Source organism: Ziziphus jujuba, chromosome 3 (genome assembly GCF_031755915.1).
Source record: "Ziziphus jujuba cultivar Dongzao chromosome 3, ASM3175591v1".
In the NCBI taxonomy this organism is placed as follows: Eukaryota; Viridiplantae; Streptophyta; class Magnoliopsida; order Rosales; family Rhamnaceae; genus Ziziphus; species Ziziphus jujuba.
The window spans coordinates 13422354-13435412 of record NC_083381.1 but is presented as its reverse complement, the minus strand read 5'-3'; the positions used below and the strand labels follow the sequence as shown (position 1 = coordinate 13435412).

The window sequence follows — 13059 nt, the reverse complement described above, 5'->3', positions numbered from 1 at the left end:
ATTAGTAAAAACAGATAGTCAAAAGTGCAAAACTTTTCGAACTAAATAATACCAAATGCAATAGGTCCGTTTTACAGGTAGCTATAGCCGCCACTCGTCCGGTGATGATGAAGTAGCTAGAGACCAATTGCAAGTTTATGTGTAAACTTGTAGATGGCAAATTTAATACAATTATATAACATTCTTAGGGTTTTTTTGTTTTTTTTTTTTTTTTTTTAAAAAAAAAAATGAGAAGAGAGAGACAGTCAAAGTTTTTCTATCACTTTTTTACATCTTACCAGTGATATGATGCTACCTTGCTAAAAGAATGTTAAAAAAATAAAATAAACTAAAAGTGAAAAGGAAGTAACTGATTTAATCAAAAGAAAATTTTTATTACCGATGACAAGTAACGAGAACAGAAAAATGAAATGCAGAAAGGATAATATATTAATTATGAAGTAGTTTTGTCCTGAATTATATCTTCCAAAAATGCCTTGAGATTCTTATCAGAAGACCCACCTTCCATGGCAGCTTTGAATACTCAAATCCTTCAATTTCTTAGTATTCATTCTTATTTCTTCATCTCCCAATACCAATTCCAAGCACTTTTTAATCTCATGACTTTCAACAATCCCTTCCTTATTTGTCCTAACTCTCAAACCATTTTTCCATGAATCCTCTATCAACTTTGCGTTGGTTCCCTGGTCTGTCCACTGAGGAAATGCCACCAGTGGAACCCCACAAACCAAGCTCTCCAATGTCGAATTCCATCCATAATGAGTCACAAAGCAACCCAATGAAGGATTTGATAAAACCTCCACCTGAGAACACCATGGAACTATCTTCCCAAGCTTCTCCAATTCCTCTTTGTAACTCAATCCTCCATTTTCTTCTTTCTTCTCTTCTGGGTTTTGTTTCTCTGTTATCACCCACAAGAAAGGACGGCCACAACCCAACAAAGCGCTTTCAATTTCCTCCATTTGCAGCTTCAATAGCACAATCAAGCTTCCAAACGAAATGTAAATTACAGATTCTTTATGCTTCGAGTTCAACCATTCATTATAATCCCTTGAACCTTTGTAAAGATCAACTCCAAATGAAGTATCTGATGGATCTTTTCTATCCAAGAAAGCAGATGGAACCAACGGTCCAATTCCTACCAAATCGACCTTTTCAATTGCTTTCAAGGCCTCGTGCTCTATCGCATCGAAGGTGTTCACCAACACTATTGATTTGCCTTCTTTCACAAGCAATTTCTCAAACAGCTCTTTCAATACAGTGGTGACAAAACTGTAAGCGTTTGTAGAGCCTATGAAGGAAGGAAGATCACGGCCAGTAAGCTTCAATGGCAATCCTGGTAATTCTAGTAAATTTAAAGGATCATCAGTAGTATTACTACTACTAATAATCTCACTGATCATATCTCCATAACCATGGAAGTAATAGTAGTAGATATCAAAGATGGTAGCTGCCTGAATCCAAAGCAGAACGGAGGGAATATTAAACTCGTCTGCCACTTGTGCCGCCCAAGGGAGCATAATGTTACACACCACACAACTGAAAGGACGGCCTTCATTTGCGCCAGAGATGATGAGATCGGAGAGAGCTTGCGAACCACAACGCCTTATCTCCGAGAAATAGTGATCACCGTCAACATCAGGCTTATAACCTTCGTCGTAGCCATCAGAGAAGTGGGAAAATGACAAGCCATCAATGGTATTGAGGTTGGAATTGGAAGCTTTGGCCATGCGTAGGTAGGCTGAAAGGGAGGTTAAAAAGGTGACATGTACTCCAATGGAGGTGAGGCGCTTTGCTAATTGAAGGGTAGGGTTTAGGTGACCTTGTTCTTGGTAGCAGACGATGAGAAAGCGAGGGGGGTTCACCATGATTTTGAGAGTAAGTATATTGTGAATTTAGTGAGCTTGAGCGATGAAGTGTTTGTTTTTGTCTTTTTTCATCGGAGGTGCATTGAACTTGTGGTGATGGGGAATATTAATAGAGAAGCGGAGTAGGTGAATTTGTGAGTTGGAGTCTTGGAGTCCATATATTGCTTGAATGTGTCGATGGACTAATAATGATTGCATTTGTCAAGTCCCACATCGATTGGAAAGGGGAACGAAGCATAGCTTATAAGCGTGTGGATACCTTTCCCTTACAGAGGCCTTTTAAAATCTTGAGGGCTGAGTTTTAAAAGGATTCCCCAAGCCCAAAAAGGACAATATCTGCATGCGGGTAGCCCAAAAAGGACAATATCTGCATGCGGGTGGTCTGGGCTGGGCTGTTACTGATGGTATCAGAGCTAGTACACCCGGATCGGTGTGCCAGCGAGCATGCTGGATCTCAAAGGGGGAGGATTGTCAAGTCCCATATCGGTTGGAAAGGGGAATGAAGCATGACTTATAAGCGTGTGGATACCTTTCTCTTACAGAGGCCTTTTAAAATCTTGAGGGCTGGGCTGGGTTATAAGAGGATTCTCCAAGTCCAAAAAGGACAATATCTGCACGCGGATGGTCTAAGCTGGGCTGTTACAGCATTTGCTTGGCTTGACTTAATAATTTGTTCTGATGTATATCGTTAAATGTTTACACGTATGCATACATATTTATTTTGCACAAGTCACATAAAATAATATATATGTATATATATAGGGATATCACATGATACAGGCTGTCTGCATGTGAATCGATACCAAAGTGCTTTTTGAAAATATTAGCTTTGCTATATATGTGTACATATTATATACAGCAAAGCTAATACCTTTTTAATACAATGCACATACAAACAATTCATACTATAGAATCACTCTATATACATATATATATATATATATATATATATATGCAAGTGTAAAAAGAAAAAAACACATTTTATATATATATATATATATATATATAAGTGTAAAAAGAAAAAAACACAATGGTAAAACTTTCAGCCTACGTTTAGTTAATGTAAGTTTATGAAATTAATTTGTATATCTTATAGTAAAAAGTCCTGCACTTTTTTTCCCTAGTCCACAAAAAGTTTTCATACTTCTCTTTCGTCTTAGCTGATGATTAATGAATGCGTCATGAATGACCTCAATAGTGACGTCACTTACGTTTTCAATTTTGCTTCCAGGAGAGAGAGAAGGAGAGGGGCGGGCGTGGGGTGTGTGTGGGCTAGGGGATAGCAAAAAAAGGTTCCAAAAAAAAAAAAAAAAAAAAAGAAAAGAACAGAAAAGAAATTGACCCCATATGTAGGTTCTACAAGCATATGTTCAATAATACCTGTGGATTAAAATGTTTGTGTGTGTGGGAATATTAAATATATAGTTTGTAGATTTTTCCCAAGTATAAAATGATTTAATTTGGACAAATTCCTAATTTTACATCCTATTTAATATTTTTTTTTGGGGAAAAAATGGTAAAGATAAAAAATTAAAATTCGGATTATTATCCAAAAAATAATAATTTTTACTATTAAATTATTGTCCCACGTAGGATGGAACGACATTAAGACTGTGGGGGCCATGGCCATCAAACCTCTTATTTTTCTTTTTTCTTTTTTTCTTTCTTTCTTTTTGTTTTTTTTTTTTTTTGAAAACAGCTTTATATATCATATTAAATTTAACATAATATTATAAATTTGCACCCACTGCCCCACCTAAATTCCCCACACCAACCACCAACAAGAAAAAAAAAAAAAAAACAAAAAAATTCCTTTCCTTTCCTTTTAAACTTATCTCATTGAAGCTACTTTAAAAAAAAAAAATTTAATTAAAACTAATTGGTCAAATTTGTTTACCATAGTAGAGTTTTTGATTTTTTTTTTTTTTTTGGGCCAGAGTTTATAAATTCTTAAATATCTAATACAAATTACAGTTAGTTATTGATTTTTTGGCCTTATGAATTAAAATTTCTATATATCACATATTATCTCTTTAACCTAACCTAACCAATTTAAAACTTTTTTCTCTGCCATGTGCAATTACAAGAAACAAAAACAAAATGAAGTCGGTTTTCTCAATGGAGTTTTACTTTTCAATTGTGTACAAAGAGATCAAGTAAGATTTTTTTTTTTTGTTTTTTTTTTTTGTTTTTTTTTTTGTTTTTTTTGTTTTTTTTTGTTTTTACTTGTATAAAAGTTTTGATTCATATTCCTAATCATATGATATATCTTGTTTATACTTTAAAATTTGTAGAGTTCAACTTATAGATTAATTTGATTATTTGCATTATGACAAGTATAAGAAATACGGTTTTGGATATGGATCTTTGAGATTTGGAAGAACATAGAATTATATTCTGATTTTGTATTTTTTATTTTTATACAATAATTGAGTTGGAACACTATGATAGAGTTATGAATATATTTTTTTTTGTTGTATATAAAAATTGAATACTATAATTTTTAATAATAATTTAATTTTAAATATGATTCTTTTTATATGAAACTTTTTGTATAACGCCCACCAATTAATACAATCCTAATTCCATCCCTCAATAGACTGCTACTGGACATTGGAGTATAATCATCAAATGTACATCCCAAATCAATTTAACTATTATTTGAAATGAGATTCAGAGGGCAGTGAGTGGCAGTGTCTTAAAATCCAAATATAATTTTCTTGCTCAAGTAAAGGTTAATTGCTACGGTACATGTAAGTTCTTATGTAATATTTTCTTACTTAGTGGAAAAAGTAACTGTTTAATTAGTAATTTATTTTTTCTCCGCACTGATTTATCAAAATTAAAAAAAAAAATTGATTTTTTAATTTATTTAAAGTAAGAGGGATAAAAAGGGAAATGCAATACATGCAGAGCAGTACAGGTACTATATATCAATCGCAATTGCTTCGTTCTTCTTCTTATTTTTTTTTTAGACGATGACAATTGGTTATAAACACTATATTTTTTAAACTAGGTCTTTTAAGAGTTTTGATTCAAAACAACTCCTATTATCTTAATTATTATTTCATTAAAATTTATTTTATTATGTTAATTTTGGATTGGCTTGTACTATAAATATATTAATTAAGAATAAATAATTAAGTAAATATATGTATATGACTAGTAGGAATACGAATACAAATGCTAGTGAAATTCTATTATCCATAATATTATAAATATATACAAGGCTGAAACACAAACGAAAGCAAAATTACCTTATTTTTCCACTATCCAAGCATTCTCTCCCTTGTCTCTCCTGTCAAATTCATCATCAATCCCAATACTTTTTTGTTTGATGTTCTTGCGGCTTTGAAAGTGGTGATCATGGAAGAATTTCATAAGATAGATTTTTGCGGTACGAAAATCCTGACGACCGTGACTTGTTCTGCTAAAGCGGTTGATGAATGGATATCAACAATCTCTGACATCCATCGTGAGAGGATGTCCAATCTCATCCTTGGTCTGGACATCAAATGGCTTCCATGCTTTAAACCCAACGAGCCAAACCCGGTTGCCATTATCCAAATATGCGTCGGCCATAGGTGTTTGATCTTCCAGATTCTCTACGGCGACTCCATTCCTGAATCTTTGCTCATGTTTTTAGCAACTCCTGAGTTCACTTTTGTTGCGGTGGGAATTAAAGAATATACAGATAAACTGTTTGACGATTGGGGTCTGAAAGTCGGAAATACTATGGATTTAGCCCATGCAGCTGCAGAGAAGTATGGAGTTAGTGATTATAAAAGAAAAGGGTTGAAGAAATTGGCTATGGAGTTGATGGGCAAGCGTATGCAAAAGCCAGTTCATGTTACTTTGAGTGAATGGGATGCCAAGAAGCTTTCTCTTCAGCAGGTTGAGTATGCATGCACTGAAGCATATGTTTCTTTTAAGCTCGGGATGTTGTTGAAGAATGAACATAATGATTCTACTGTTAATGATCCTATTATGGATAATGATGGTCCTACTATGCAACATCATTTTGATCCATATGATAAATATGGTTATCAATATGATTATGATGATATTTTTGACCAATCCTATGATGATCCATATAATTATGGTAATCTAGATCAACGGTACGATGATAATTATCAATGGTATGATGATCTATATCATTATGGAGATGCTATGTTGGGTAATCCATATGTTGATCTTATTAATGATCGATACAATTATGATGCTTCTATTATTGATCAATACTTCGATGGTCCATATAATTATGGTGACTTAATTATGGACTATTATCGCGATCCCGTTATAGATCATTATCATGATGCTATTGTGGAACCTCTTACTTTGTAGGTCTTGTTTTGATTGATAATTTTTTTTTTTTTCTTTGGTTTAAGTTGGGTTATAAGAAATGTTCAAACTTGTTCATGTATATTGGTGAATGAATGATTTCAGTTTGTCAACTGCTGTTGCTATGTTTTACAAAATGGCTGCCATTGAGATAGTTACCCGCTCCATTGTACACGAAATTGGGTCAATTAGGCCATCTCCGGATCTCAAGTTAGACCCAAATTAAAGCCCAATAATCACACAATGAGCTCAATATTATAGCCCAGACCTAGACGTTAGGCCTCAATATTGCTTCCAATTTGCTTCTATGTTTTTTTAGGGAAATTTTTCCTTCTAAGTCTGAGACCAACGAATTCCTAATAAAGTGTTCCTTAATTTGAATCAGGTTAACGATGGTTTAGGGAGGGGCTGGAAAGAAAAAAAAAAAAAAAAAAGAGAATAGAATGGTAATTTATTCTGGTCTCTAACATTTAATAAAGACATTAAAAGAAAAAATAAATAGCAAGTGGGGTATGGTTTACAAAATAAAGCAAAATTAATGGCATGAATGAACGAAACAAGGAATTTTTTTTTTTATTATTTTTTCTTTTTGGTGACAGTAAAACAAGGAAATTAACTTAAAAGAAAAATAATTTAATCAGATTATCAGCTGAGAAGGAGGTGGTGGTGGTGCAAGACGGCGAGGAAGCGCTTTGGTGGCTTTTTCTCTACTTTTTATTGGTGGTGGTGATGTTGACGGTCTACCTCCTTTTGATCTCTGACTCCGGGAGGGTTGAATATGGTGGTTCTTAATTATTTCCTCCGCTAATCTCTCACATTCCTGGCAACTTTCTCTTCTTGTGGACCCAATCACACTAATACCATCATCATCACTAGCTACATACGTAAGAAATTAAAAAGGAAAAACAGAAAATTCAAATTAATAATTCATTACACAAGAATCTTATTTAATATATATAAATATATATATATATATATATTTATAATTTAAACTTAAGAATTGAAAATTCTTATGCCACATTAAAGATATCACAACTCTAAAAAAGAAGCATATGAATTTATAAAATAAAATGTAAAACTCAGACTATGAATTTTATACAGTAATCATACTTAATAGTTAGCATATATATTAATCAAAAATATTTTATTTATATTATAGTTATTATTATTATTATTATTAATTACCGTAAAGAGAAAGTGCATAAGATGCAGGGAAATCCGCCATGAGAAGCAGGAGAGTGACTGCAATTTTCAAAAACTTTGTTGGAAAACAATACATTGTGGAATGATATCGGAAGCAGAGCAAGCAACCGATAAAAGCGCTCTAAAAAATTAATATCCATTAGAGAAGCCTTGTAAACTGGTGTCACTTTATATTTGTATATATTTATATAGCCATATAAAAAAAATGAAATAATTCAAATAACTTAGTTGGAACTTAGATTTATACTATATATAACTACTATATGTAAATTTGACTTACATTTCAATATTTGACGTTATACTATGTTTTTATGTATGGATGAGAGTAAACTATGTAAAAATTTGAGAGTTGACATTTATAAATGTTTGACTTTCTACCAATTTGTAACATGCTTCAAGTTTAAACTCTTAAGTAACTACCTCTAAAAAAAGGGAAATTAAATGGAAGAAATTAATCATCATTAACTTGGTTTGCTAAATCAAAAGGCATTATATATATATATATAAATATATAATCTTTAATTAAGTGACAGCTCCCATAGTTGAAGTGTGATATCTTTCTCACTAAGTAATTTTGCTACAAAAATTTAAAATGATGATAATAATAATAATAATAATTTTGCTTGCTGTGTTTCTTTTAGGAGAGATAGCGTTTCTTCTTCTTTTTTCTTTTTTTTTTTTTAATTTTACTATTTTTAGAGTTCCTTCTAGGGGCAGCAAAAATTCAGATTTTACATCCAAGTTTGCTTCCATTTTTGGTTGCAATCAATAATCGGCGTTCAGTCTTAGGGAAAAGATGAGCTCAAGAGTAATAACTAGCTTCAAAAATTTGGAATTGTATAAGTTGTGAAAAGCCAAATTCCCTAAATTTGCTAAATGTGATACCTTTTCTGGTCGCGATTTTTCAAGTTGATCTGGCCTTTGGGAAATGTAGGAAGTATTTGACTCAATCATGTTATAAGTGGTTTAATTCTTGTATGAAAATTAAGTGGTTTGTTTGTTCTCCCTCTCACTCTCTCTCTCTCTCTCTCTCTCTCTATATATATATATATATATATATATATATATATAAAGCTTGGGCTAATAATCCTACTCCATCCAACACAGGGTTAGCACTCCATTTACACCTAATTATACTGTCAAAATTAAGCTCAGCCATATATATATAAGTGGCCTTGATTTTTTATTTTTTATTTTATTTATTTATTTATTTAGTTTCCTGTCCAGTTGACAATCAACTTAAGGTTCACCAAATTGATTTTCAAAGAGCATGAATTATTCAACTTCCCAAGACAAGAACATGAATTATTCATTGATCATCTCCATCTGTATTATGCTGGTATAATGAATAACTAACGCATCTGGTAGTAATTAAATAAACTTAAGAATTTATAAAAAGACTTTTCTAAAGCCATTTGTGACCAGAAAAGGCTTTCTAATATCATTACACTTCTGTCATTGCAAAGTGATTTCAATTTGTATAGTCAGTAGTCAAGCATCTTTACCCAGCTGGACTTAAAGAGACTATGCATGCATCATATATATATATATATATTAAATTGATAGGTGATAGTTTTGACATACAACATTTTCCAATTAGCAAAGGACAATTAATGATTCACATGTTAAATACTTAGTACAGACCTTTTTCCCTTCTTTTTTTGTTTTTGGGTAAAAATTGTTGGTAAGACTAATTGAATACTAATTAGTTTTCCGTATCATCCATACTGTTTCGATCGAGTCAAGCTTTGTACCCACAATGGGGCTTTTCTAACAACCCATTTCATTTAACCAAAAATTTACTGTCTTTTTCATTGGACTTGGACCTCCTATGCTCGACATAGAAGCTACACTTAATTGGAAATTATACACAATGGTAATAAACTATCTTAAAAAAAGAAAAAAGAAAAAATCAATATCAGATCCCCATTAATGGCATGAAACCTTACAATTCTAGATGCATAGAATGGTCCAAGTAGATGGGTCTTAGGAATCAAAGCATGCATCTGCTGGGTTTTTCTTTGAAATAAGAAACAGAATTGAAAGAGAAAGAAAGCAAATTTAAGACTGAAAGAGATTACAACATTCTACATGACTGAAGTAAGAAACAGATAAAAAGGGGTAAGAATGAATGATTTTAGTTTGTATTGGAGAAGTTCTTTTCACAATTTTAAATGGATTTTATATGGTATTGTTTTTTGTATATTATTATTTAAATATGTATAAAAAATATAAAATAATTTTATATAATATTTCTAATATCGAAAATATCTATAATTTATAGTCTTAACTAAGCTAAAAAAATTTTTTCTTTTATTATCCACAAATAGTTTACAAATTAAATATTATTTTATAAAAACTCTTCACTACGTTTTTAGATGAAATTGAAAGTTATAGAAATTTTACAAAATTTTATTTCCACTTAAAACACTTTTATACAATAAAAAATTATATTTGTTAGAATATTGGATCTAAAAATTATGAACGTCTATAAAAATATTTAATTGTATATTTCTAAATACATTTTAGATATTTAATCGCATACTTTTAAATATATTTAAAATATTTGTCAGGACCCGTCCAGAATTCCTCCTCCGGAACCCTAGACAGCCCTGATCCCAGGGAAATACCACCGAACCTTCCAACGGAAAATCCGGCAGCACCTCCCCTAAGGGATTTACTTACTACAAATTTACCTGCACTGAAAACACACTTCAAAAATATCCCCTTATTCCTCCCACAAACTACAAATCGATTCCACAAATTGCAGCACTTAAAAAAATAAATACAGTAATCCAGTGCAAAATAAATACAACAAGAGTGAAAGAAATATTACAACTGCAATAAAAGAATAACAGGGTACTGCCGAACTAAAACAGCGAGGAAGATCAAGTCCGCTCCGAGTGAACACCGACAACCTGGTACCTAGAGGAACGGAATTTAAGAGTGTGAGATGCTAATCATCTCAGTGAGCGACCCTACTACTATACCATATAATATCACAGTAATAAGTATAAATAATAATTATTTGGAAATAATATTTTTTCTCAAAACCCTTACAATTCTCTCAGTTGGAAAGGTTCCCCTTTTAAAACAATTTCACAAAACCCTTTATCCATATTCCCCGAAAACCAAGAGATCAATTAAATACCAGAAGCGGTAACAATTATATTTTTAATTCCAATTCAGTTTCCAAACATTTTATTTTTAAAACACAGTTCTGAAAATCATTTGATGCACCCACTATATACCAGTGGCGCCAACAGTACCCAGCGTCCCAAGGTACCGCCAGACAGGAGGTTATAGAGAGAAACCGGCATACGGTCGCTTGGCGTCCCACAGCGCCGCTGCTAACCTGGTGTCCCGGCCAAAGGGGGGTGGCCGCCCTTTCCGATGGCATCCACAGGACACCCTCATAATATCAACCGCGCGCTACTCACACCCACCTGCGCGCTAATCACAACCGTGTGCACACTAACCATATCACATATACCATATCACATAATCAGAACACCAGTACGTGCACGGTGCATCTAAAAATTATAAAATCCATAAATTTAAATCATAAAACAAATTTCACATTTTTCATAAGCATAGCGGGCATAATCCATCCGCTTGAACCGGGAATTTTCCCACAATTTCTTTGTAATCAATGCCATAAATTCCATGATTTTCAAATCCACCAACTTTCAAATCCATCAATTCAAATATCCACATTTTCCCAATAGCATAAATAATGCTCAAAATATCATAATCAAATCTCATAATATTTCATGGGCATATTTTATAAAAATTGAAATCACCAACATAACCAAATATTTTCCTTGAAATATTTGAAATTCAAATCGTGCCCAATTTACCATTAAAACCACACCAATTTCAAAATCCTCAAAACCATAAAATAATTCCACATGGCATAAATTTATATAATGCACATTTTCTTAAATCCAGTAAATTCATAAATAATTCCAAAATAAATCCAATAAATATTTGGCACATAGGAATTAAATTCCAAATATTTAAATCACACATAATATATTCACCAATTAAATTTCCCAAAATTAAATTGAAGGTGGGTCACTCACCTGGAGCACGCAATTAACCCATGATCCACTACGGGATCAATTCTACGACTCACCGGTGCTCCTAGAACAAAATTCACAGACAGTCAAATAAATTAATATTTTATTCGGGTAAATAATACCCGGTACCCGGGGGGTCAAAACACAAACGATATCTAGAATTTACGAGTTATATACCGAATCGAAGCTCGAGTGATGCTAATCACAGATCCGGTCTTAATTTTCGATGATCGTACCCGACGGAGTTTGAATTTCGTCGGGAAGCTTTCCGGGTTTCGGCTCCGCAATTCTCCCAAACCGTCGCGAATTGGCGGAAACAGAAGTCGGATTTGGGTTCAGGAGGTCGAACACTGCGGACTGGAGCTGGCCGGAATTTATGGGTACTCGCCGGAACAGTATTTTCCGGCGGGCCGCCACGGTCACCGGCAACGGTCACCGGAACAGTATTTTGGTGGGTAGGCCGGACTTGAGGAGAGGATGATGGGTGTATGGCGCGTGTACTGTATATCGGCCGGAATAGTGCCGATTCGCGGTGGCCGGCGGTGGAGGGGGAAAAATCGCCGCCAAACTTCGGACGTCCGATCCGGGCGCGTCCGGCTGCCGTTCGCCGTGAAATTTGGAGGTTTTGCCGGAAATGAGGTGGGCAATCTGGCTGGCTGGCACGTGTACAGTAACTAGGCCGGAAAACGTGAAAATGGCCGGCGGCCGGTGACTCTCTCTCTCTCTCCTCTCTCTTTCTCTCTCCTCTCTCTCTTTCTCTCTCTTCTCTGTCTTTCTCTCTCTTCCCCGAGTGTTTTAACAAATAAAAACCCTGAATGATACTGTTCATGCCACGTGGACCAATCAGAAGTTGACACGTGGCATTTCACTGTTCACCGACCCAAAAACATTAAAATAATACGGTATCCGGTAAACTTCAAACGTCCATAACTTTTTAACCGGATGTCCGTTTTGAGCGTGCCGCTAGTCTGTGAACTCGTATCGACGAGCACTTCACAACCATGCATGAGTCAAAGCTCAATTCCCCATAAACAAAAAGTCAACTCCGGCACCCCTTGGACAGTTTGGACCGCAACTTGTTTCGTCCATAACTTTCAAACCGTAGCTCCATTTTCGACGTGCTACCAGTCTACGAACTCGTGGCATCGTGCACTTCGCCACGGTACCCTAGTCAACTCAAAATTCTCACCGGGTCAAAAAGTCAACTTTTGACTCCCTTCGGTCAACCTCGGTCAACGTGCACGGATTCCGGTGCGATTTGGGACGGGGTGTTACATATTTATCTTAAAAAACATTAAATCATATACTTCTAAATCATTCAAAATATTTAATCGTATATTTCTATACACATCTGAAATATTATATATACTATATATTTTTAAATATATTTAAGATATTTAGTTATATATATATGTGAACATACTTTTAAATATATTTAAAATATTTAATTATATATTTGTAAACATATTTAAAATATTTAATTCTATTCTTCTAAGTACAAAAAATATTTAATTAATAATAATTTTAAATAAAATTAAAATTAAAAATATAAATTTATAAGGAAA

At 33.6% G+C, this 13059-nt stretch overlaps 1 pseudogene; it reads right to left on the bottom strand.

The window, feature by feature from the left end:
* Positions 1-353: 353 nt before the first annotated feature.
* LOC132803062 (phloretin 4'-O-glucosyltransferase-like) lies at positions 354-2661 on the bottom strand (annotated as a pseudogene).
* Between the last annotated feature and the right edge of the window lie 10398 nt (positions 2662-13059).